Genomic DNA, 24148 nt, shown 5'->3' with positions numbered 1-24148 from the left:
CACCCGCCCGCCACACACACACCTTTCTTTTCCTTTTTCTCTCTACTTTGCACATGAGAGAAAACATATGACCCTTGACCTACTAAATTTAGTTATAGTCCTTTATGCATGTAACAAACCTGACTTTCATCTTCATTCAAAAATTTTTTTTAAAGTAAATAAAATTTAAAGTTATTTATATAGGTATAAAATATATACCATATAAACTTTAAATGATCCGTATAAATAAATATTGTTTTAACTTGTGCTCTGCTATTTAACTTACACTGTACTATCTCCATCCCCAGATGGAGAACTTTTCAATAAAAATATAGTAGATTTTATCAAGTATCTGAGCACTAGATTTCAATTATGGCTTTAGCAGTAAAAGAGGCAAAGTGTCAGTTATTATACATCATTTCGATAATATACTGTTTATGTAGCCTTAGATATTTTAAACAACTTTTATAGATAAACCAAATAGTTGGATCTTACTGAATTATCTTTGTTCATTCCTGAAAATAATATTGATAGTATATATTTAATCATCTGTCTGAATTATCAAATTAAGAATTCTAAATTATCACTGAATAGATTGATATGATAAAATCTATTATTTTCATTCACTGTTAAAAAACTAAAACCTAATACTCTGGGTTAGAACTTTTAAATTTTTCATTTTATGTTTATAAAACATAAAATGGTACAGGTGGGTAATTATGACATACAGATTTTCATGAAAATTTGAAAAAATAAGGACAAAGAGATTAGGATAAATATAAAACATCCTAAATGTCAAAAAGTTACCCTTATAAAGGTAAAGGAAATTTGAGTTGACTATCTCACACAATTTCCTGACTATGAACAATAAATGAATTATGGAACAGTTTCCTGAAACTGGAATAAGCTCAATCACATGGGTTATTTTAAGTAGTCTGGGAAAAGTGCTGAAGAACATCTTTTTTTTTCCTGATATAGGTTTTCCAAAGGATAGGATGAGTGAACCAAGTTTAGTATTTGTTCTGAGCTCATGTTTTGGGATTGTGTTTTAATCAGCTTTACATCACTGTAACCTGAAAAAAAAAAACAACTTAGAGAAGGTAAAGTTTATTTTGGCTTAAGGTTTTAGAGGTTTAGTCCATGGTCAGTTTATTCCATCACTCTGAGCCTGAAGTGAGACAGAACATCATGGTGGAAGGGTGTGACAGAAGAAAGCAGCGCAGGGCATTATAGCCAGAGGACACAGAGAACTAAAGAACATGTTCTGTTCAATAGACAAAATATAGACCCCAAAGCCATAACTCCAGCGACCTATTATCCCAGCCATACCCTACCTGCCCATAGTTACTTTGCAGTTAATCCACTGAAGTGGATTAATGGAACTGATTAGGTTACTGTGCTCACAGTCTATTCAGTTCACCTCTGAACAATCTTTCATTGTTTCACACATGAGCTTTTGGGGGAGTCCTTATAACCAAATCATAAGAGTTGGTATTGATCAAATAAAATTTAAATGTTTTAAAAAAGAACTTATATTAAAATAATACTTAAAGCCAGTACATATTTCCTAAAAATTAAAAAACTAAAAGGTGATTCACTTCTATCTGCACATATTCAAAGAGAAACTGAAGAAGATACTTTACATACAAAGACAGAAAGCATAGTTATTTAAATTTCTACCTCTTTCCAGAAAATAACATTAATAAAATCATTTCACCATATATTAGCAGAATTTCTATATTCCCATATTTTGAATAGTTCAAATGAGCATTCTACATAAAAATATATATCTTTGTATGCTTATATATCTTCCACAATAATCTATCTACTTATGCAATTTTGTATTTTACACAATTAATAATTGTTTTTCATTTCTCCTATTTTAATTTGTTCTACTTAGAGAAATAGCCACAATAAATTTATCTTTCTTTTATCATATCTAGCAGAATTACTGACATTAAAGTATGTTAAGAACATATTTGTCTATTTAATAAATCCATTTTATCATCTTAATAATGTAGGTATATGAGATCACTTTTAAAATGGTGGCAGAATCCAGAATCTATAGGTTCACTTTCTATCAAAACAACCATAACTGTTAAAAATTATTCTCTGGAAATTGTTCTGAGAGCATTCAGAGCATTCAGCAAATGAATTAAAAAAATATATCTATTTGAGAAAATCCACTAAATCTTGGTAAGAAGGGCAAAACTTTGTGGCACTTAAACCATAAGCACGCCACTTCCTCCCATCCACAGCTGAGTATGGGAGAAACTCCACTCCAGATGGACATAGCCAAGAACACAGAGCTGCCTCTCCATCCATTCCTAGAGAAGACATGTTATCTCCCCTTGAGAGGAAGCAGCCATCAGTGGTGTTCTCAGTCTCGTGCTCTGGAGATCTGTGTTCCAAAAATGACTAGGAAAACTGAACTTTATTCCTTGTCTCTCCCTACTTGTATGGTAGATGCTTTACCTCAGGTATAACAGGCCAAGAATAGGGAATCCCTGATCTCACTTGCCCTATTTCATTCATAGAACAGAAGTTTTATGCTAGGAAAGGAAGCAAAGAAGATCAGAAGCTCCCACCCCACTCAATGTCTTATCTGTAAAGCAGGAGTAAGAGATCCCTGTATAGGAAGTGTCAACTTTGAGAGAAGCTGACCACTGTTCTACCCCAGCTATCCAGCTGTGGGGCACAGGTGTTTTCCCCAGAGAGAACACAGGCGCATAAAAAGAAAGTTAAAAATTTCTTCCCTAAGAAACTGGCTGTGTTTGGAAAAAAGTGTGGTAAAAAACAAACCGAAAGAAACAATACTCTCAAAAGACAATTGAGATTTTCAGAGGTGCAATTTCAGGAGGCCAGTGTTCCATGACAATACCACACTAAACCCTGGACAACTGTAAGATTACCATGAGAACCAGTTAAAGAGATACCCGAGAATAGTCTGGATTCAAAACAACTCTCAGATTAGCCTCTAAAATTACTCCTGCAATGGAACATGAATTTGATTGGATCAAATTCTGGAGCAAAATACACTCCCAAGGCAATTTTTATACAAAATAGAACAATCAGCTGGCAATTGGTGTTAAAGAAAAACAAACAAACAAAAAACATACCTGATACTTTTGTGCAAACACTTCCAAAAATTTTACTGATATTTAATTTCATAAAAAGCTCTGCTACCTCTACTCTTGTAGAAATGATTAATAGTATAAATAGTATAAATAGCACTTTTCTAGAAAACATGTACAAATATTAAAAGAATATATAGAAGATATAGAGAGACTAGGGTTAATGTGCAAAAGTAAATAGTATTCAACCTAGTTAAAATTAAAGTACAAAATAGATTTTATTCATATCTGCTAATTATAAAACAAGAGAAAAATATTAGAGCATAAGAGAAGAGATGAAGGTTTTGGTTACTTTTGCAAAAATCAGTTTAGAGATGCAAAGCTATAGCTATTTTAAAGAATTATAGTATCTTGGTCACAGCTTGTGGGACACTTCCATTTAGTATATTTTCACCATTGTGGTAAAATTTTTGACTCTGTATTATTATTGGTTTAGAATTACATAAGTAGTGTCTGCCTAATCCTTTTGCAATTTAAAAAAAATCATTCAAGCTACCTGACAAATGATTAATGGAAAGTGAGATACAGTAGTATAAGCTGGAAATTCCTACAAAACACTGTAAGATGAAAGACAACTATAAAAGCATATGTAGTTCTGACTCTTTTTTTGACAAAAAGAAAAACATGAATAGTTGTAAGCTTCACATTTTACTCCAGGAAAATCACACTATGGCTCTAAATATCAGCGTATTACTATAAAGAGGAAAACATTTCTAATTTGTCTTCATTCTGGGGATATTGAGTAATGACAGAAAATGGACCATGAGCCTAGTGACACCATACTTAAATTTACTGAATTCATAAATTATCAGGTTTACAACTTACAATTTTTTCTATTTTATAGGGCATATATATTTGAGTAAATATATTTGAATACATTGAAATATATTTGAAGACTACTGGTAAAATAAAAATAATAATTCAACAATTTAGTGGCAGGAAGTGGTAATAGTAGACAAATTAAAGGCACCAACCTAGTTAAGTCAATGTAGAATTGCCTGTGAGATCAAATCAGTCTCATTAAAGTAAAATGAATTTGATTAAACTCCATGTTAGATTTGTGAATGTTAACATTAAAAAGATCCCTGTATAAGACATACAGGTACCTAAACAATATAAAGTGCTATGAATTTGTAAAACACGTGCTTTCGGTTAATATACAATGTAGTTTGAGACTCAGTAAGTAAGACTAAAAACATTATTTACCATAATATATACCTAAGGTCCTCTTTGATTTCAAATATACTCAATAAAAAGTATTAGAATTTGTTGTATGGACCCATACTTATTTTTTTTTTCCTGAAATAAAATGCAACACATGTTTCTTTTTAGAAAAGCAAAAATATGTTATATGTATCCTTGTTAGGAAATCCTTTTTATTTTTTGAGAAACAAGGTAAGGTTTCTCAGTAGTATAAAGTCGGCACAATATCAGCAATCTTCACATTCCTTTAGAAAATAGCTTGTCATTTGCTTTTCCCTATCTGGTATCTGAAATCGTACCTGAAAGCACTCAATAAAAAGAAATCCATAAATGAAAAATGAAGGAAACCAAAATATTTCTCCCTTGAACTCTGAGGATCCTTGAGCTAAAGACTTAAGACTGAGACTCTCTGGCTCTCCTCTGCCTAAAGGTAGGACATAACCTTCCCTTACCAGAGGTAGCTGTTCATCAGCCCAGAAGCTGCACCAGCAGACACCAGAGAAATCTGTGAGCAGAACTTTGTTCATTAGTTTCTTTCCATAGTTTTTCCACCATAGAGATTAGAACTGCTCTCTCCTTTGTCTTGTAGTGGCTTTAAGATTCATCTTTCTTTGTTAATCACTACTTAAGCTAGATTCCTATTATCTTTTGAGTCTAAAATGTACCCAAGTGGCCCATAGTTTGCAGGTGTGGTCCGCTGTATGGCATTATTGGGAGATGGGTGAACTTTTAAGATGTGGGGTCTAATGGGAGGTCTTAGGTCACTGGATGCAAATTCTTGAAGGGGACTTCAGAACCCTGGTTTCTTCTTCTCATTCCTTTTCCCTTCATGGCTGCCAAGAGTTGAGCAGCTTGCTCTACCATGCATTCCTGCAATGATGTACTACGTCATCAAAGTCCCAAAAGTAGCAGAATCCACTGATAATGACCTGAAACCTCCAAAGCTGTGAATCTAAACAAAACTTTCATCCTTTTAAAGTTGACTTTCTTGGGTATTTTTTACAGCACAAAAACTGACAGAGATCCTAAATCATTAAATCAAATTACATTTCTTCTGTGTGATGGGCACAGTAGGCATGATTATTCGATTGCTTTTCTTTTATTAATTTGCCTTTTGTTTCAGAAGAGGGTCAACTATGAATTTATGTGGGTTAAGAAAGGTTGTATGTTGTTATGCCTTTGAAAAAAAGGGTAGAGTGCACAAAGTGAACTAGATTTTGTGTATTAATCAAAAGTTATACTTGATGTTTTCATTCAGAATGCTTACTATAATCAAATATTTACAACTTTATTCCATCATATTTAACAAATATAAGTTACTTTTTGAGGGCATCAATCAGTTGGGCTGCCCAAAGTTGTGTTTATATCATTTAAAAGTACAAATCAGTATACCTTGCTTTAGTAAATATTATTTAGTTTCTGAGTTGTAACTTAATCATTGGTTTTCTAAAAGCTAACCCATGTTTTCATTGTGTCACGAAAACAATTTCAAAGGTCAATCTTCTTGTGGATAGAAATTACATTTATTGGGTAAAAAAATAGTGCTTCAAATATACATGTACACAATAAAAAGTTAATGCAGATGAATATGAAGAACATTGAGTACATTTATAATTTTTTTAATACTTGTATCTATAACTAAGGTAAACTCATAAAAGAATAGAATACTCAGAATACTTCTCTATATAAAGCAGATGTGTGTGTGTGTGTGTGTGTGTGTGTGTGGTAACTAAATAGGAAGGGTACTGTCATTTTTATATCACAGTTTATTGAAATGTTGTCTGCTGAAAAATGGGCAATGACAACTGTATAATAGCTTTCCAGTGTATATTAATAACCATACTAAAAATTTAATGAGCCAAATTACAAAGTACTTGAGAACACACAATTTCCATAAATGAACTTCTTCATTGAAAGAAATTCAGAAGATGGGGGGCAAGCCCCATTTGTATCTAAGTTTTAGAATATGTTATTACATATAATCCTCATAGAAGCCGTGTTGCATGAACAATGAGTAAACTGAGGGGCAGAGATAAGGCAGCTTGCCTGAACCTTACTTCAATTAAATGATGGAAGTAGAACACTGACTTTTTCATACCATCTGTTTCATAAAGTCAGTGAATTTTGAATGAAGCCTCTATCTGGGTTTTCTCGACGTGTACATTTGGATGTAATTATTTCTATAATTAACTTTTGAGCTAAGTCACATGTGAAAAAACAAAGGTTTACATAAATGAAGAAAAGCCATTGGCATACTACAGTTGTTTGCATTTAATTTGTACTTAGTTTTAATCAACAGTTAAAATATCCCTTTCAATCCAAAAATTTTGATTGCTACTCTTTCAAATGTAAGGAAGAAAATAAAAAGTTTTTAAAAAATGCTTTCTTTGAAAAAATGGTCTAAGTTGATACTTTTGTCACTTAACATTTTTTTTTTTTTTTAACCATGTGAGAATTAGGTTTGCCAAGTATTTCAATTTCCTGAGCAGGCAAGGTGGGAAAGGAAATAATACCACTCAGTAGGAAAATAAATATAGATCAATTGTGTGGATTTGCTTTCTCTGGCATTTTCACTGTGGAAAATCTGTAGACCAGGCACAGGACCAATAACTAGGCATAACCTTGAAATTACTTAAAAGCAATTAAATTGACTACTGAGCATGGGAAAGTCAGCAGTGAATGAGAATACAGAAATTTCATTCTTAAGCAAGAATTTGTTGTAAGTGTTCAAAATTGATGATCCTAGGGAATTACTCATACTATAAAAAGATTTATAAACACTTTCAAATTCAATGTTACTAAGAATTGGTCAATGTTGAGGAGCTAAAAAAAGAAAGACACAGAATGAGGAAGGAAATCTTGCAATTCATAAAGTTTTTCTGTGGCAGTACTGTTAGCCTGAAATCTTACCTGAGCATTAACAATGAGCTTCCCTATTATTTTATCTACAACAAATACCCATATTATGATTGGCAAAAAAGATGGATTTGTTTAAATATTGAGTTTTTTTAGCACTTATGATAGAGGCAAGTGAAAGCATGAATATTGTAGGAAGCACTATGATAATATAAAATATCTCCCTAAGTATGTTTAAATAATTTACAGATTACATTATATTAAATTTAAAATTAATTTCCTGAAATTTAGTGGGCTTACCTTGGAGATGTGATATCATTTCATAGATCATAATTTAGCTTTAAACAGACCCTTATACTCAAGGTATATCAACCTAACTTTAATAATTCAGGTAGAACTGGTGTAGTAGAAAATATATAAACCAAGAATCTTGTTAACCTGTTCAGTAACGTTTTCCCATAATAAATTCAAATAAATCACAAATCATTTTGTAGATTTTTTAAACCCCTTATAACAAAACATCTCCATTACAATCCAAACATCATTTTTTGGCCACTACTGCTTGGGAATCAAAGAAAGGCAATCAATAGAAGATGTTAAAGCCAAATCTCTCTTTCAGTAAAAATGGAAGTGCATTTTATTTATTTATTTATTTATTTGTTTGTTTATTTTTTATTTATTATTCCAGACAGTATTATAGGATTCCAGTATTTATGGATACAAAGTAATTCTAGACCTCCCTTTCTATAGAAGCGAAGTTCCCATACAAGCACCCTTTTATTTCTTGGGTTTCGATGTGATCTTTCTCTCTTGATACTATCTATGAAAAAATAAAACTAAAGTCATTCTTCATAATATCTAACAAACATTTTTGGAGACTCCTCAACACTGGCAGTCTCTTCACATACTGACAATGATAGCATTTTCACCTCCACTCCCAGGCCATTACTTCTGCTGCCTTCTCCACTTAAGCAGGTACTAAAACTGAAGTGTTAGTATTCCCACATTAAGAAAAATATCAGGCAGGGACATTATTAGTCAGGAAAGCCACTATAGAAAGCTAAGTCTTGAGCAGAGGTAGCCATTGATGATGCAAAGAAGATATGTTTCTCACCTTGAAGTTCTCATTCAAAGCCATTTCTCTAACCCAGAAAGCTGAACAACAGTAGTACTTATTTCTTGAATAAATTACTTGCTAATTATTATTTGTTCCTTTGAGGCAAGGAACCAGAAACCATTTGTTACATTTCATACTATATATCATAAGAGACCTGAGTAAAACATATAACCAAGAACAAGTAAACCTAACGCAGGTAAGATCACTTGAGAATTTTAGATACCTTTGTACTACATGTCTTTAGTTAAGAAGTGAAGAAAGAGAGACACAAAAAAAAAGTAACAAAATAAATACTCAAATTAATTTTCAAAATTTATGAAGTAAACTTAAAAGAAATTTTAATGTCATATGGAAATCAAAACTCTCTGGCACATAAGGTATCTTACTCTGAAGATTCAGCACCAAATCAAATTTCATCTCTATTGTTTTTCTTTGTTATGAGCTGAGATATGTCATTTTACTGGTTTCTTTTGATGTTGAAAATTAAATCTATGTAGGCTATGCTGTTTTTAAACACAAGGGAGATAATTCATTTAAAAATATACCTCAAAAAAAAAAAACATGAAAATGTCCCCTTTGTTTACTTGCTGGTACCTAGATATAGGAGACTATTGAAAATTATATACATAGGGAATTTATTTGGATAGAGATATTTTATAATTTCCAGATTTTAAACAGAAGATAGGGCAAAGCAAACTATGATATTTTAGAGAAAAATCTGTCATACAAGGTTTGAAGAATCTTTGGTTGTATGGACAGGAAATTGCTTGAATTAGAGCCTGGAGACCAAGAAAACCCAAGACTCAAGCACTGTTTTATTGTGGTTCAACCACAATTGTCCATTAAATGTTGAAGGTACTTTATATTGTTAAACACCACACATAATATCAAAACATGAATACGATAAATCAATGGTCATCTGAAAATGGTCTACCTCCAAAGGAAACTACATTTGGATCTCTGGTAACACTCATCTGCACAGGAAGTTATTTGGATGTGGTAAATAAGTAGAAAATACTTCATAATGTGTTCAGGGTCTGTGACCTAAGTTTTGGGTAGGAATATCTTAGGAATTGATACTGGTTGGTCCACTATAGATTTTTTTTTTTCCCTATCACTCACTTGTAGCAAAAGCTAAAATTGAATTCTGGCTCCTATTGCATTGAGTGAAATGACAGGCAGTAATGTGTTTTGTCTGGTAAGAGGATACAGGACACTAATGGATATCATAATAAGAAGGTTAGTTTAAAACAGAGGTAGTCCTCTGACAGAAGAAAGTAGAAGACTACAAGAATAACTACTTCTGTCTCAAGAAGACAGGTTCACAGGCTAATATTGTGGTAGTTTTAAACAAGGAGGGTTACAAAACAAAAATATAAGTGAAAAAGTCAAGGAAGGGTACTTGAGTGGAACTTAATATCTATAAATGTGGCTGTAATGTACATAGCTTTGGGGCTTGTGAATGTTTTATTTTTCTGTGGAATGTATGTTAAAAATATATGAATTGCACAGATTTCCCAGGTAAATTCAGACAGTGTAGATACAAAAGCATCCTCAAATGCACCTTAGCATACAATATAATACCAAATGTTGCAATGTGACTACAAAACATGAGAACACCATATTAGAGGCCATGAAAAACATGAAAAACTAAACTTCAAAACTCATTTTTTCCTGTCTTGTCTCCCAAAGACCAAATGTGATGGCCTGCTTATGTGTCCTTAAGGTCAGTCTCTTGAATTTGCCCCAGGAATTCCAAAATATCCTAACACTGATATGATGACTAATAAAAACGTTCGCTAGCACAGGGTCATAATTTGTGAATAAAAATAACTAAAGCCATAGTGTTTTGAAAAAAAAAAAAAACATTTGAATGGTCAAAAGATCAGAAAGAAAGGGAATATACAGTTGACTCCAAGGCTGGAAATGTACATTGAACTCCATGTATATTCTAAAATGTGTTCATCATTCACATGTTAGAAGAATCTAAAAAGGACAGCAAGTTAAAAGTAAGATAAGTTCTCCTTTCCTTGCCAATTCCTAAGAAGGAAATCATGTTTTGAAAAATCTCTAAGGGAAAAAATTCTAAAATATCATTTTATTGATGGTTGGAGCTAGCATGTAATCATATAATCACAGACTGCATTTAGCCCAAGTACATTTTAAAATTTCCTTACTCCTATTTAACTATGTGCTTCCTTTATTTTATTCATTAAATGCTAAAGGCACCATATCAACACTTTCTTCAGAGCTTCACTCAACCATTGTGGAGAGGAGTTGAAAAGAAGAGTTATATTCCAGTGATTGCTACCAGTGCATTTTTGTGTGCAATGAATAAATGATGTAACTAAGCAGCCAAATTGCTTAAATAAACGTTGCCATAGCAGACCTCCTTCCCAGCACCTTTCATTAGCTCTATTACTCAATGTTCCCAAATACAGCAAAGGGGTGGAGTGGATACAAAGTAATTGAATATACCCCAAAATATTCAGCTTAAAAATCCTGATTACCAATGAAAATGAACCAAAGATTAAAATGCAATGTTCACTTTGTTCATCACTCTTTCACAAAAGAGGACTCAAACTAGTTTATTTTGCTTACATTTTCTAGGACTTTTATTTAAAAAGAAGTAGTAGTCATTATAATGCCTTATATTTGCACATCACTTAAAATATCATTTTATATTTTTCAAAAGTATTCTTTTATCAATTAATGTAAACTGAAAAAAAGGAAAATTACATGGAAAATTATTGCATAATATCTTCCATAAAGGTTGAAATGCCTGCTTTTATTCTCAAACAAAAATATTTATCAACATACTGTTTTGTGAACCTGTGGGAGGCTCATCTTATAAAAGCTATTCCATGACATCCCATAGCATTCGTAAATTTTATCTCACTAACTATAAATTTATCAATAAACATCATGTTTATAATGCACTTCTCTATTTCCAGATCTCTTGACGATCACATCTATATATGTTGAGTACCTTCTATAATCCTCTATACAGCAGTGAAGCTGGCAACAAATTACTCCCATGATGGATATGTTTATATATTCCTCAAAGCTATAGCTATGTGTTGTAATCATTATGGTTGCTTAGCAAGGGAAGAATCTCAAAATAATAAATAAATATGCCATGGCTCTAGCACTAGTATGCTATGTAAGCATTAATTCAAGTAATCCTCACAACACTAAAGTAGCCTCATTTTCCTTTTACTACACTTATAATTATTTATATATTATTATTTATTATATTTGATACAACTGAGACACAAGGTGAAATAACTCTCCTTAGGTCACACAGCAGTACGGGGATCCAAATGCAAGTAATCTGGCTCTAGGGTCTGCTCTCTGAAGTTTTTTATAGACTGCCCTTCTGTGTGAATACAAACATGCTTAGTAATTTGTTCTCTGTCATGTATGAAATTCTTACATATACAATATATTCAGAAACTTGAAAGAAGAAAATAAAATTATGATAGCCTGCCTTCAAAAAATAGATCATATATAATTTATTAAATGAAAAGGAAATATATAATTAAATGATTATAAGACAAAAGTACTGTTTCCTCAATGAAGATGTTATCTACTATGGTCAGAGATAGCTCTGTCAACTTTGGCATTATTCAGGAATAGATAGAAAGATAAAAGAAACTTCTTCAATCAATCAACAAGTACATGAAAAAATGCTCACCATCTCTAGCAGTCAGAGAAATGCAAATCAAAACAACCCTAAGATACCATCTCACTCCAGTAAGATTGGCAGCCATTATGAAGTCAAACAACAACAAGTGCTGGCGAGGATGTGGGGAAAAGGGTATTCTTCTACATTGTTGGTGGGACTGCAAATTGGTGCAGCCAATTTGGAAAGCAGTATGGAGATTTCTGGGAAAGCTGGGAATGGAACCACCATTTGACCCAGCTATTGCCCTTCTCGAACTATTCCCTGAAGACCTTAAAAGAGTGTACTACAGGGATACTGTCACATCGATGTTCATAGCAGCACAATTCACAATAGCTAGACTGTGGAAACAACCCAGATGCCCTTCAATAGATGAATGGATAAAAAAAAAATGTGGCATTTATACACAATGGAGTATTATTATGCACTAAAAAATGACAAAATCATGGAATTTGCAGGGAAATGGATGACATTAGAGCAGATAATGCTAAGTGAAGCTAGCTAATCCCTAAAAAACAAATGCCAAATGTCTTCTTTGATATAATGAGAGCAACTAAGAACAGAGCAGGGAGGAAGAGCAGGAGGAAAAGATTAACATTAAACAGAGACATGAGGTGGGAGGGAAAGGGAGAGAAAAGGGAAATTGCATGGAAATGGAAGGAGATCCTCATTGTTATACAAAATTACATATAAGAGGTTGTGAGGGGAATGGGAAAAAAACAGGAGAGAAATGAATTACAGTAGATGGGGTAGAGAGAGAAGATGGGAGGGGAGGGGAGGGGGGATAGTAGAGGATAGGAAAGGTAGCAGAATACAACAGTTACTAATATGGCATTGTGTAAAAATGTGGATGTGTAACCGATGTGATTCTGCAATCTGTATTTCGGGTAAAAATGGGAGTTCATAACCCACTTGAATCTAATGTATGAAATATGATATGTCAAGAGCTTTGTAATGTTTTGAACAACCAATAAAAAAAAAGAAAAAAGAAACTTCTTCCAACCTATATTCCTTCTACTTGGGTGCTTGTAGCTTAATCATTTATTCTTTCATCTCTCTGTCTATCTTAATTACAACTGAGAGACCACCATTTTTCTCAGGAAAGAAATGTGTAGGCAATGAGTAAATTAGCAGAATTATATTTTCTCAACCTACAGCATAAACTCAATTAATTAAACACAACTTACACTATTAATACAAATGACAAGATTATATCTGTAGTAAATGAAATGCACAAATAATGTACTGTTGATTTTAAGATATTTAGCAAATCTGAGGGTAGTCAACAAATGAAAATACATTTGTCTGAAGAAACTTTCTACAGGTAAATTTAAACCTTAATTTGTCTAATTTTGTATGACAACTTTTCCAATTACTTCATTGACTATAATAAAATTTTTTAGAATATGTAAGAAATGCAGTTTGGAAAAGCAAAAAAAAAAAGTCACTTATTTTCCTACAGTAGTTTGCAATTGCTACTAACAATCTGATGCATATTTATATTTACATCTACTTTTTAAAATTGCAATCATCATGTTTAACAGTTTTGCAGACTCAACACTCAACAATTAAAATTTCCTAAGTTTCATTGTTTGAAGACAAGTTATCTTGAGTAGTTATGTAAGTTTCCTCCATTTGGGCAAATTGGTTATTTATCTACCCTTTCATTTTTGTATCCAGAATTTCAATACTAGAAATAATGCTAGTAAATAAATTAAAATGTATAGGCAATTGCAAAAGATAATTACCTTCATGCCAACATCTAGAAATATTTATACATTCTTGTGGTATTATTTCAAATCTCTTTTGATAAAATTTGTGTCAAGTTAGATCCTTACAAGCAATATACAACAACGTTCACTTGAACAAAGCCTTCACCAACATTGAATAATATATTTTTAATCATTGCCCATTTAATAGATAAAAATAGCATGTTGTTTTTGTTTTTCACTCCTTGACTCACAAATAGTGTCACAACTAGTATGAAATATATTTTTCGTTTATAATTTGTAATTCTTTTGGGGATTTGCCTGTGTGTATTCACATCTTGTAATCACTTTTCTATGGGGAATTTATGTTTTACTTTAACTTTTCAATTTCAAAGCTAGATATAACCCAGCGAGAACCTGAAGAATAAAAGTTGTGCAAAGGCAATTAATGAGTCTGGTAAATCTATAAAAGACTGCAAATCAAAACTCCCCTAAAGATTTCTAGTCTGAGAATAAGCAATATCAAAATTAATGAGGTTTTATAGTTTGTATACCCAGCTGCATTTATACATTTTTTCACTAAGCATATAAGACAATAGGTACATGATTTCAGGTCCAGAAATCTTGCTCCTTTTCACTGAATGAACTCTTAGTGTAACTTTTATTATTTATTCTACTCTAGCTATTAAAATTTTAGAAATATTATTTAGCTTCCCATAGGAATATTTACTACTTTAAGTGACAGTTAAATATACTGAAATAGAACAGACTTTAGAGACCGTCTTGGGAAATCCTACATTACCAAGTTTCATTTACAGTATATAGCAAAGCAGCAAAACCCATTTAAAGATATACTATGCCTCGGAGGGTATAATTTTATACATTTTGCAGCGAAGTCTCTGTTTAAGTGTTTACTTGATTAGTATTCATTATGCAAATTTAATTTTTTACTAAATTTTTTCTGATAATAATGCAATGTTTTATAAAATTTGCTTCTAGGTTCACCACACATGTTGATTGACTTGTGACAATCACAGAAAAAAACTAGTTCCTCCATCCTATTCATTTTAACACTTATGAAAAAGTCTAGGTTTGAACAACAGGCTATAGGACTGTAATGGTTAAAGGCTATAAGGTGTTAAATAATTTTTCCTGAATATGAGATATCTCCTATCATTGGACAAGAGCACAGTTTTGAAACCAGAATGTATGGGCTTGCATCCCCGCACCATCATTTATTAATTCTGGGAGTACTGATAACTTAGATGAACTTTCTGTACCTTAGTTTTCTCATTGATAAAATGTATAAAATAATGATTTCTGGTGTGAAGATTACATTTTTCTTCTCAAATATTTGTCACCCCTCTTGTCAGAGGATGTTTTCTGTTTCCAGTGAAGCATGACTGGTTCTATGATTTGTGGTGCTCATCCATCAGGAAAGATTATATGTCATCACACTATTAGGACATGTTCAAATACTTAAATTCCTTTGGTCAAAGAAATGTGCACAAAGGTGAAGGGTAGGCCTAAACACAGAAGCTTTAAGAGTCACATTGTGATTGAGTCCTTTTTTTCTCCATCAATAGGTTGATGAAGTCCCCATAAGGACAAATCCTTCAGTCTAGGTCTTATTATGAAGAAGAGATAGACCTCATGTTGACTCATAAGAGATGTCCAATGTAAGCAAAAAATAAAATAAAGTCCCATGTTTATATCTTTGGTATGTTTGTTACACGGGTATAGCTTAGTCTATCCTGACTGATCTGTTTGTTATCTCAAAGTGTTGTTTTTAGTATTAAATGTGAGTGTGTGTGCATGTGTGTGTGTGTGTTTCTATAATGTGGAATGATTCTGGCCCACAGAAATTTATACATAAGGGATGATGGATGATTATTACTTCTACTAATAGTTCAATAACTAAACATGAGTTCTTAAAATAAAAATGACCTATGAGTATATGAAAAAGTATTAAGCTCATTAGTGATATTAGTGATAAAACAAAAATGATTAAAGCAAACATTTATTCTAGTAGTAGCCAAAAATGAATATTAGAAAATATTTAAATTAATACAAGATTTTAACAACACAACATAGAGATGCATATGAAAAATTCTAGTTTTAATATTTTGTGGGATGTAGTTATGGATACATTTTAAGTTAAATTGAAGAATATCCTTTGCTATATTATTTATCATAGCAAAATATTAGAAATATATTGACTGTAATAATTGGAATTAAATAAATTATAGTTTACCTATATTATTAACTTCAAAATAGATAACTAAAATTGTAATAGACAATTTTAAGTGATACTTAAAAATTTAATAATATACTATAAATAGTTTTTATTATATAAATATCAGCTATACATATATGAATGTTCTGTATTACACATGAAATATACAATTATGTATCAGAGAGAGAACATTATACAGATATTTTAAATGAAGTATACAGTAACTTCATTTTACTAAAGACAAATGCACATGAGTAATTGTCTTGTTTTTCATGCTAATTTTACATTTTATATGCATTAGTTCCTAATAAGAAAAGTAATTTAAAAATCAAACACATTAGATTTTACTTATTGTGCCGATGTGACTAACAACCTAAAGGCAGAAAAAATAAATTAAGGAAACTTTTCTTCATGCAATGTAGTTCAGGAGAAATAACAAAGACTGTGATGTTGAGTACACAATCTAATTTCAAAATCCTTCTGTGTGGTTTTAACAAAGTCATTCACTGAGTCATAGTTTTCATTTTTATGAAATAATGCACCTCAGTGGATTGTCTGAGAGAAAAAATATATATATATACACACACAGAGACACACACATAAAAACCCTGATTGAGTGTGGGGGTGTAGCTCAGTGTTAGAGAGAGAACTTGCCTACCATGCATGAGGCTCTAGGTTTGACTCCCAGCACTACAAGAAAAAAATAAAGAAATAAACAATAATTGTTCTCAATACACATTAGTACCTTAATACCCTTAATATCCATCACCTATTCAAGACTGAATGCTAGCAATATGTTACACCAGTTACTAGTTCTCCAGATCTCAAGCAAGCAAAATATTTCTTTTCTCTGAGATTTTTCACATTGTAGAAACAATGCCCAACAGGAATAATTTCATCAATCACTGAACTGGTAATATCCTCTCCAAATACCATTTTACTTTTAAGTATAACTTACTTAACATAATAATAAAACTTTGTACTACTGAAATATTTTCAATATGAAATATACGAACTCTCAGTTTGGTCTCAGTACTCTTAAGCTCTTAAAAATGTTTAAGAACTCGAAATTTGGATTCTTTGGGCTATATCTATCAATATTTGGTGTACTAAAATTAAAATCATACGTTTTTAAAAGTACTTATTTTTGAATGTAAAACAATAATAAACATTATAAATAATAATAGAGGCAATATAATCATATTTTCACAAATTGACCTAAAGAATGACGCTTTTATACGTTTAAAATGTTTTTTTTTAAAAAAATCTGTCATAATGAAAGCTGGATTCTCATATCTGCCTTTGAATTCAGTTGCTTGCAATGGTTGGTTTTTTTTTTTTTTTTTTTTTTTTTTTTTTTGATCATGTAATTTTACTTCACTTGTATATTCTATTTTGAAAATAAAATAGTATTTTATACCTTTTTCATACAATTAAGTATACTCTGCTTTGATACTACATTTAAACATAGTAAAGAATAGTTTTTTGAAGGTTAGTTGCAATGTGAAACCTGAAGCTTTAACAACAAATATTTTATATTCCACCAGATTACATCTATTAGTTGAACTTGTATTTTGAATGCTTTTAACGTATGAATAATTTTGTAACATCATGCATTGATAATCTTTGTGCTGTGCAGATTTTGTGAATGTTGAGATATTTCATATGTAATGTAAAAAAATAGCATTGTAATTTTTCTCAGACCCATCTCTAAGTGTTGGGAAGCTATGAAGCTCACAGTGTAGGATGTGGTCTTTCTAAATTTCTAATTTTCACTTGAAATTTCTAGAATTATCCATTGGCAATAAAACACTGCAATTTGTTTTCCATGAAGTGAATTGTTTACTTCATATATTTTCAAGGGCAATAGCTACAAAATACCCAAGTTTGAAAGACCATGGTTTTTCTCAGTCATCCTTTCAGTAAAAATAATGTTCATGAACAAAGTAGCTCATTTAGTTTGCAACTCAAACATATGTAAGTGCCTTTACTCTAGAATGTCTTTTCACATCAGTAGGAAGCCAGGGTGTTTTAAGCTTACTTCCCATCAAAATAATGCATGCTCACTGCCTTTACTCTTCTGGAGGCATCAGCAACTTGACCCACTAGGTCTTGTCTCCCTCCCAGCAGATGTCAACAAAGTGAATAAAGCAAAGACAATCTTAGTACTGTTATTTTAAAATGAGCCCTTGAGTTCACTGAGGGTTTTGGTGATCCACAGAAATCCAATGGCCATAATCTGATAATCACTGACAGATCACATTCAGTCCTAAAGTCATGCAAATATTCGTATATCCTTACCTCCCTGAACCAAGGAAGGAAATTATTGCTCTTTGCTTTATTGTTCCAGAAAAAAAGTTTTCAGTCTTTGTTTAATTCTTTGTGTTTCTACTAATCAGCAAGCTATTTTTTAATAAAAATTTGGGAGCATATTGCAGACTTATAGTCAGCTATATCTAAATGTTGAAGTTACAGCCCTACCTCCATCAGGTATAAGGTTCCCCAGAGTAGACAGATGGGTAGCTTCAGTACTCTATTATTTATGAGCAGCAACAATTTCCTATGGGTTTTGTAAAGCATTTTGAAATCTCCTGGGAGACACAATGTAATGAGGAAGCATTAAGCAAGGAAGTATAGATGTGGACTCTGGAAAACAAGTAATGATATAAGCTATAGGGTTATATTGATGGTTTTTGAGCCAATTTCATAAATAACATGGTAATAAAAAGAGAAACAGTTGCAATCACGTCCAGTCTCTCTGACTATAAATAACAGACTATAAGCTAAACATTAATGTTTCCATCATAGACATGAAAGGCTGGTCATTCTGGATTCAAGCATGATTGCAATGCATATGCAGATGAAGTAACAGTTAATTCTCATTGTCTGTGGTAGTTATTTTCTATAAAGTCTCTAAGAACACTGAATTAGTGAATACTGAACTATTGTTCCTAAAGGAAATATAAATTTAGGCACCAGCAAAACAGGTCATAACACTTTGTCACCCAAATGCTACTTAGATTATGTAGATTCATTTGCCAAAGTTTTTATACAGTAGGTTCGTCATACCAACATTGAAAACCCGCTCATCAACATAACATCTTTTCTATATAAAAGGCATTTTAAAAATTCTTTTCAAGACTAGCTATCTGCAGAAACTTCCTTACCAACAATTTTAAACATTTTCATGTTTGTCATCCTTAGAAATATGTACCCCACACAGCATTACCCTAGAAGTGTATATGTAATTCTTTCGATGTAGATAAACATGGCCACAAATTTTTTGTAACTATTATCCTTACAACAATGCTGGCCACTATGCTTTTTATTGATCATCTCATGAATCTACAAATGTAGCCATTTCACCATCTTTTCCATAGCTTCAGCACATACTGCAGATGTTAGTTTAGCCCTTTACACAGCAACATAACTTACACATCACAAATTTCCTCTTCCTTTTTCTAGAGGTACCATATTGTTGATTCATGATCACTGAACTCACAGCCTAAAGCGCTATAACTCATGCTGAACAAAGCATTCCTCACACAAATATTTTTCTCTTTGTGAGGCCTATCATAGCCTTCTTATACTTTTTATCTATTATAAACAGCACTTTAGCACTTGTCTACAGGCCATCTCAACAATGAAATCACCAAGAAGTACAAAAGAATTTGCCTGAAAATAGGCTGCTAAAACAGGAAAGGATATGTACTTGGAAAACTCTAATTTTTAACTGTCCTGTGCATGTCTTTGAATTACAGCAAAACTGCCATGAGTATTGATTTAGGGCTTGTTATTCAATTTTATAATATGTAGGTAAGCTTACAAATATGAATTCCACAAATAATATGGATTGCATATGGTAACATTCAAAAGTATTTAGAATTATAAAAATAATACAATCCAGAAGAGAAAGAAGAAATCATGAATATATGTTTTCCTTGTGTAACAACAGTGTTCATCATAAATTCTCTATCTTTAAGGACATATGACACTATATAAGGAATAAAAAATTAGTTTGTTATACATGCTGTAACAAAAATTCCTAGGAATTCTGGAGAATTTTAATTATGAGTTCTTCATCCAAATGACATCAATATTCAGTATGGGTCAATGAAAAAAACATGTCAATTTTTATGCCAATTTTTAGTACTGAATGAAATATTGACAATAAAATCATGACACAAGAAAAAAGTGCCCACTTGTAACAAAAATGTCATAAATCAGAAAACATTTTTGAAACTTTCAATTTCATTTTGAAAATTCAGTTTGACAAATTAACATTGCTTTGATGGAGATTGACTCCAGAAGTTTTAGAAAAGGCACTAAATACAAAAATATAACTTAAAGAAAACCTGATTATTATTCATTTAATATCATAATAGATACTGTAGGATCTCTCTCTCTTTATTAAGAGTTAAATGCTCTCATATTTCTAGTCACAAATTTAAGTTTGTTTATCAAAACAGAAAACAATAATTTTTTTCTAACTGTATTTTTAATGACTTTTAACAGTTTTCTGTTAAAAAGTTTCCATATTTTTTCCATTTTCCTTTGTTTTTAAAGACATCAGATATGTTATTTGATCCAAATTACATTCTTCTATGTTTTAAAGTTTAAATCATGTACATACCATATACACACACCACATGCTATACAGACCATATATAATATATATGTACCAATATTATTTTACTGTGAACGAAAGTTAAAGAAATATTCTTGATTGTATTCGAAAATCATCAAATCTATAGAGTAATAATGTTTTTCATTTATTTAGTGTTTTATTAAATTCTGTAAGCACTGTTTTTAGACTTTCTACATAGAAGTCTCACACATCTCTTAAAGTCAGTCTGCAGTATTTTATGATTTCACACTCTTGTAAGTGGCATTTTTAAAGCTTCACTTTTCAGTTTTTTTGTTGCTGGTCTATTACAGTACAATTGAGTTTATGTATTGACCTTATATCTACAGTCAATCCTTCAGGAATTCTTATTGCAGTAATGTGTTCTATTTGGAATTATTTTCCTTCAATTTGAAGACATTTCTTCGGATTTCTTGTAATGAGCATTTCTATAAATAAATTATATAAAAAATTCAAATAAAGAATTTTTTGTGAGTATACAATTCTATTTTGACTTTTTCTGTTAGTCCTCCCCTCAAAAGACATCTTTTAATTATTTTCTTGCTTAAATAGGAAAATGTAGCTATCAGTTTTATTGTTGTTCTTGTAAAAGTAATTTATCTTTTTCTCTTTGGCTATTTTCAAGATTTTTCCCTTTATTTCTATTTTCAAATATTTGACTCTTCCTTGCATTAATGGTATTTTCTTTATACTTATATTTACACCGATTAAGGTTTGATAAATTTCTTAAATCTATACATTGATGTATTTCATCAGATTGATAGGTTTACAACATTATTTTTATAATATTGCTTTCATCCCATTTTCTTTCTTCTCTTTTTGAAACCTGATTTATATTTTCCTCATTTAATTAAGTTATACATTCCTTTTACAATCTATTTTGTTTCTCTTAATTTTTGTCATCTTGGTTTCAGCTGGTATGTTTTCTATTAGTTTAATATGAGTTCCCAATTCTTGTCTTCTGCTTTTCCATTTTTCTATTTCCTTTAGTGTATTTATAATAGTCATTTCTAAGTCTACATTTGGATTGCCAATGGTTCTACATCTATCATCTATCTTTTATCTTCTCATTCATAATCTCTTGCCTCTTGGACTGTCTAGTATTTTTTTTTTACTACTATTAGTGTTATATTTAGATCCTGAATGTCCCCCAAAAGCCCATGTGTAGCAGGCTTGGACCCCAGCTGGTGAAGCTACAGGGAGGTGATGGGAGTCTCAGGATATGCAGACTCGTTGAAGAAATATATCACTGGGGGCAAGTTCCAGAAGGCTATATCTTATTCCTGGCTGCTTCCTTGCCCTGTCTTTCTCCCTTCCAGCCACTATGAGGTGAGCAGCTTTGCTTCACTATAGGCTTTCCCCCATAATGTTCTGTCTCACCAACAATATAAAACGAAGGGGCCAAGTGACTATGCACTAAAACTACCTCAAAACCCAATGCCAAAATAAATTTTCCTCTTTAAGTTGATTTTCTCAGGTATTTTCTCTCAGTGATGGAAAGATAGAATAAGTAGGTTTATGTAAAACACTACAAATAATCTTAAAGTTACTGTAAAAATCCCCTATGTGGGTTGCCCTTCCTGTTAGGCAAACAGGTTGAAGGGCTGAATCTGGGCTGGGTTGGAACTTCAGTTATAGTTATCCCACCCTGTATTTTCAATTATTTAAAGAATAAGATCCATTTTGTGGTTATATGTGGACTTTGTCCCCCAAACAAAATAATAGGAAGAAAATTCCATTCTGATTTCCCTTAGTAGTAATCTAATTTCTTTAATGAACCAGAATTGAGCATGTCTTTTATAGGTGGAGGGGGCAGCTCCATTTGATGATGTCCAAACATCCATTTGATGTTTCTCTAAATTCTAATCCTCACACCACAGAAGTATCAAAGGCTCCTCCAACCTCATCTCTCCACTAGACTCTGCATGGCCTAAATAACATTGTCACACTGTGACTAGGCTTGACAAATCCCCCAAGGCACAGAGAAATTGAGAAGAAAGTTAAAAATTAGTGGTTTTAGTATAGCTAGAAAGAGCTCCTCCATATTTGAAAACTTAAACTCAGATATTCTTTTACAGCTCTGCTATATTTCAGAAAAAAAATATTTTTGTAACTCATCTGTTATTTCATCCTACCTATTTCAGTGGGAGGACTTAGTGTCTGACATCAACTTAATTCCAGCTAATAGAGGAAATTGATCTAAAACTATACCTCAATTTTTTTTTTTTTAAGATGAGAACATTCATCTAATCTTGGGCTCAATTTTTGACAGTTATTAAAGGTCGGCCTTACTGATTTTTAAATATGTTAAATTATAAAGATATTATTCAAAGAAGTAGTTAATCATATTAAAATGTCTACCAAACTAGGAGAATGAGTAAATTATCCTATCAACTTAGTCAAAACAGTAAGTATGTCAACATTTATGTGGAGAAAAAAAGAAAAATTAGAATATTTATCATTTTCTTAGAAATGTGCAGATACATGTTGATGATTAAGCATTTTATTAGCATCTTTTATGTTTAATTATATCACTTCTAAGTAAAGGATTAGCTTTGTGTCACATATATCTTAACGATATCATAATATCATTTTTTTGCAAAAGGATGTCTCATCTCTTGTCTTAAATGTAAAGTGATCTTTATAAAGATCACTTTACCACTGAGCCCCAGCCCTTGTAATGGGATCTTTATAGAATATATTTAAATGCAAAATTTTCTTGCTCTTGAAACCAAATCTTTCATTTAATAAGCAGAATTTATAAGAATAAAATATACATTTTCATTAAAATTTCTATTAAAAGTAAATTTCTATTAAAAGAAAATAACTTCAAATATTTGAAGTTTACTGTTTTATAGTTTTTTTGTTTTTTGGGTTTTTTTTCCTAATGCAGATAAATGGAGATTGTTGGAGATGAAGAACAATGTTGGCCACTGATTCTAAATCTCCCCTTCACCCTTCTAAGTAGACCATAAAATTAGCAATAATGGCACATAAATCAAAACCTAATTCAAGACTTCAACATCACTAGGAGAGAGAAAAGCACAGCCTTTAAAAAAGAGAAACAAAATATTCCGGAAGCATTTCTACCAGTCACCCAATCCTTTATGTCTGTGGGTATGGATGGTGGGAGAAACAAGGCGTAAGAGATACCATGACAAAACAGGGAGTACAGCAGAGAGTAAAGATGAAACACCGACCAGACTGAATAACTAACTCCCTAAAATACAAACTAGAGCATCAAATGTTGAAAGGAGCTTGATGGTTTGCAAGATCAGAAGTGGCAGCCTTCAAAAGCATTGCTTCCTCAGAAGAATGCGAGAAACAGGTAAGGGGTAGAAATCAGGCCATGATGGAAAATAAGGAAATTTGTGTTTCCTGTAGAAAACAAGGTTGATAAAACTTATTAACTCTGTCCTCTCCCCATTGCCATCAACACCACCATTAACTAACACCAACATTAAACAGAAAAAAAGAAAAGAATAATAGAAAGAGATATTCTTTGACTAGGAATTCTATTCACAAAATGAATAATATTTCAAAGAAGCAGATTGCATCAACGTGAAATGACTGACACAATATTG

This window comes from Marmota marmota, unplaced genomic scaffold (assembly GCF_001458135.2).
Source record: "Marmota marmota marmota unplaced genomic scaffold, marMar, whole genome shotgun sequence".
Lineage (NCBI taxonomy): Eukaryota > Metazoa > Chordata > Mammalia > Rodentia > Sciuridae > Marmota > Marmota marmota.
Note: the sequence above shows the minus strand (reverse complement) of the source record.